General features: G+C 37.0%; 1 long non-coding RNA gene across 1 annotated transcript in view; it reads right to left on the reverse strand.

Moving 5' to 3' along the window:
• Positions 1–4,384, reverse strand: part of LOC116546795 — a 4,939-nt gene extending 555 nt beyond the window's left edge. The window contains exons 1-2 of the long non-coding RNA XR_004266838.1: positions 4,188–4,384; positions 3,981–4,084 (exon numbers count right to left, since the gene is read on the reverse strand). This is a non-coding gene — a long non-coding RNA (uncharacterized LOC116546795). The remainder of the gene's footprint in view (positions 1–3,980; positions 4,085–4,187) is intronic.
• Positions 4,385–4,604: the final 220 nt, after the last annotated feature.

The following is a 4,604-nucleotide window of genomic DNA, read 5'->3' on the forward strand; positions in this document are numbered from 1 at the left end:
TCCTGCCTCATCCTCCTGAGTAGCTGGGACTACAGGTGTGTGCCACCATGCCCGGCTAATTTTTTATATATTTTTTTAGTAGAGATGGGGTTTCACCATGTTGGTCAGGCTGGTCTTGAACTCCTGACCTCGTGATCCACCCGCCTCAGCCTCTCAAGTGCTGGGATTACAGGCATGAGCCACCGTGCCAGGCCCAAAGCTATTACATTTTAATTGAAGGTATCTTCAAGTTATTCAAGTAAATTTATTCATATTAGCTATCAAGTGATATATTCTTATATTTTAGTAACTTGCAATTACTGGAATTACATATAAAAACAATCATATAGTAACTGACATTATTAAAGCTACAGATACAAAAACTTTGATAATGCATGCTGGGCAGGCTATGTTATCAACTCTTGTTGGTAAAGAGTTGGTGGCACTCATCGAATTACTCTAGTCTAGCACTTAGAAAACATTCAATTAAGTACAGTCCATTTCATAGTAAAACTTCTGTTCAAAGAATTATTCAAATATATGTATGTTAGAGTTAGTGAGTGCATTTTTAAGTATAATTAAAATGCTTAAATAAGCCTCTGCCTTTAAAAAAACATTAAAAAATGTATTTATCCTGTTTCTATTTTTTAAAGACTTTTTTTTACAATCACCAAAGCAACACAAAGTATCCCACAGTTCACATAAAGTAAAGAAAAATTTAGTGTTATTTCTTTTTTTAAAAAGTTTCTATCTGATACAAAATCATAAAATTTGCTCACTCCTTCAAACAGAGTAATCTTTGTTTTGCATTATCTGATCTTAAAATGTTTCTTTTTTTTTTTCCTGATCTTAAAATGTTTCTAATCCAGCACATAATAGGGTAGACCCCTTATATCTTTAAAATTCTTAAAGTTGAAGCAAAGTAATATAACACTACTCATAGGATTTGGGCACTGAAGCAATGTTTCTCCTTGAGATATTTTGCCAAAGTATTTAGCAAATGCTGTATGTTCACATTCAGAGCCTCTATTCTCTGCTAGCTCTGATAATAAAAGTTGTAAAACCACACTTTTAATTATCCTACTGACTCTAATACAATTTATATTTTCTTTGAGATATAAGGTACATATAATAAGATGCTCAGATAATAAATGTACTGTTTGATCAGTTTTGACAAATGCATATACCTGTATATCCCATGTCCCTATTATTTCATCACCCAAGAAAGCTCCCTCATCCCTGTTCTAGACCATCCCCAGCCCATCACTCTACTGATACCTTTTACCACTGATTAGCTTTGCCATGTTATGGATGCTAAAATGGTATTGGAGAAAGGGGATAATACTTTTTTCCCCAATAATTCTGAAATGTAACTCATAACACCATTGTCCCCTGCCAAAGAAACCCCAGAAGGTGTTCTGCTGCAATAAGCAGCAGCTCAGCTGTCACCTGGCAGCAGAGAAAGGCTTACCAGTGCCCAGTATGGTTCTAGCTCTGAGCCATGGGAGAACATAGCCAAATTCTCTCCTTTCCTGGTCTCACTGAATCTAATTAATTATGTAGGTGCTTCTTTCTTATGCTATGTGACAAAACAAAACTCACCCTGCTCCCACATAAAGGTGAGAAGAGGGGAAGGATGGCTGCCATTGGAATAAGAAAACTACTTTCCCATGCCATGGAATCCTGCCTAAAAACCTTCTCTACCCTACCTAGAAAACCCTGCTCATGCCATGATTTTTTTTTTTTTTTAAAAAAAAAGGACACCTGTTTCATGGAATGCAACTCTAAATTTTAGCTCCCTGTCATTTCCAGAAACAGGTCAGTCCCAATCTCATACCATAAAGAAAGCTAGAGAATAGAAGAGATATAATCAAAATGCAGACATTAGCTGTTTATTACACTTAGGTTTTTCATACATATGTATGAATATGGCAAACACAATGAAATAAGGAAAAAATGTATTCCAGCTGAGACCTCATTACCTATAGGAAGAGGGTTGAGTTGTAGAGGAAGAGTGTTACTACGTAACATATACCAGGCAAAGCTCTTTCTAAAGATCATCTTTTTCTACATAATAACCCTATTAAGTAGTCACTATTTTTATGCCCATTTTACAGTTGAGAAACTAAAGCTCAGAAAAATCATGTGACTGAATCAGATATGAACTCAGGAGGTTTAATCCTGCAGCCTATGCTACCATTTTGCTGCTCTATCACATGTTATGTTATCATCACCAGGGAATGTGCTCCCTGAGGAATACAGTATTATGACATGCCCTGTGTTGAAGTGGAAAGGTGAAGTGACAGTACTTCATATGAGGAAATGCCACTGCCAATCAACCCTCAAAGTCACTGCTGTTTCACCATTTCAGGACTCAAATTCATCCTGTCACTTTCCACAGAGGCCATCCACAAAAGACCAGATGAGAGCCCAATGCATCCAGTGATCTACCAAGTAGTGCTGGTAGAGAGCTGCAGCCTACAAAGAGGGTGTTGGGAGCCTCCAGAAAAGAGCTCCAAGCTCCAAAGGCCTCCATCCAGGGGAAAGGGAGCCAATCCCACAGCTCTGCTGCTTCGCATAACCTCTCTTCATGTACCAGCCCTAAGCTACCACCAATACCTAACACCAGCCCTAAATGAACAGAGAAGGATTTTCTGTCTTGGAACCACTGTTGTACTACTTCATGTCTACCCTCTAATATCCCAACTTAGGTAAAAGTACCTAATGAAGCTAATGCCAACTACTTAAAAGCAGCACTGGATGATGATGTATTTGCGACTCACAAAATCCTGGTGCCCAGAGGTGTCTGCAGATGGGACAAAGCCCCACAAGCCCCACAGCCACAGTGGCCCCTCTCTCAGTGGCAAAGCCTGTGCCCTCTGTATCCAACAGTTCTTCGGCCCAGCGCCAGTGCCTCCCTACACCCACAGGCATCCCCCATGCTGCACATCTTGAAGGTATGACTTTTTCATGGTAAAAACATGTGAGTAAAGCAGTGATGAGGGCATGCTCACAAAAGCAAACACATCTCATGCATGACTGCTGCATAGACAGTTTGTGAGGGAGCAGGGAACCACCTCAAGCTGAAGAATGAATCCTGGCACTTGGAAAAGCTCTACTTTGAACAAATCCCCCCCTTCCTCCCCCAGCCACACAAAAAGGTGGCCACATTAAGAGCCTAAAATGAAGAAAAGGTAAAGATTTAGTCACAAGCAAAAAGCTTCTGAGATGGAAAACAGCAGGGATTATGGGGAAAAAAGTCAAATAAAAAATACATTAGAAGGAAGAGCTATTTTTTAATGTTTCTGCAAGTAGCTAAGCACTTAATCCTCCTGAGACTGAGGGGGAACTTTTATTTATCTAGTCAAAATCTTTTTTCATTTTAGCTGCTTCACATAAAAATGTTCAGGCTCTGCAATAATTCTGACCCAATAACCACCCACAGACACAAAGAATGTGGGATCCAGCATCTACCGAGTTTTATAGAACCTAATCTTCAGAAAAAATTTGCAGAAGCAATTATTAAATCATCAGGCAATTTTATCTACAATGAAATCTCAATTGCATTATGTCTAAATGTGTTTAGACGCAAAGCAACATAGTGCTACCATAATCATTGATTCTAACCAACCTATTGCTAATAATTGCTATGAATTTTTTAGAAAAGAAATCACATATACATAAATTACATTGCTCATAAAAAAGATTTTAATATAGAAGTGCTTCCTCTTATTTTGTAGAATGTGCTAATTTTATTTTCAGTATAATTATAAGTGAGCTACAGCAACATGAAATCTCTAGTAAATATATCTGAAATAAAATTAATTTCTAATTAGGATTTAGATAAATAATTGATATGCTACAAACACAAATTTGAATTTCTCTACCTATATCCTAAAAATTCTACTTGAAATTAAAGATACATTACCTATGCTAAATTCATCTTAAATACAAATCCTACACACACAAAATCAATTTGTGTAAGATGAATATTAATGTACCTTGTCAAAGGGAATACCGTATTTCTTCAATACTGATGGAGAAATCAATGTCATCTTGTGGCGAAGAAACGCATCACACCCTTGGGAGCTGCTTGGGAAAAAACCTAAAAAGAAACAATAAATGTTAAGTGTTTATTGTAAGTGGCATTGTGTCAATTAAAAGAAATTTTCAGATAGGTTTTTTAATGTATAGTCTGGTGTTTTTACTGTTTGACTTATGCAAGCATAGACTTGTTCCACCAAAAAGCCCTGTACTAAACATCAGAGTCAGAGTTAGAATTCTTAAAAATTGAAGGATACATCACCCAGGGTTGATCTTTTTTACAAACAGATTTACTGTAAGTTGTTTTTGTAACTTGTAAAATTACTAAACTTTAGGAATAAATCTCAATTCAAAACAAATGTGGATTCAACCTATTATCTGTTAAATGGAGAAAATACTTGGGAAGTTAGGAAAGATAAATATGTGGGATACTGGATCTGAAGCCAAAAATACAGGAAAAAAACGAAAGACAGGTATTCGTTTTAACAGAAGAATATTTTCGACTCCTAGATTTCATCATTCCTGAAGCACTCATCCCAATCCTTCGCATACAGCAGATACAGTAGTTCCCCACCTTCCTT

The sequence above is a fragment of the Sapajus apella genome, unplaced genomic scaffold, assembly GCF_009761245.1.
Source record: "Sapajus apella isolate SASKATOON/1434 unplaced genomic scaffold, GSC_monkey_1.0 scaffold1411, whole genome shotgun sequence".
Classification (NCBI taxonomy): Eukaryota; Metazoa; Chordata; class Mammalia; order Primates; family Cebidae; genus Sapajus; species Sapajus apella.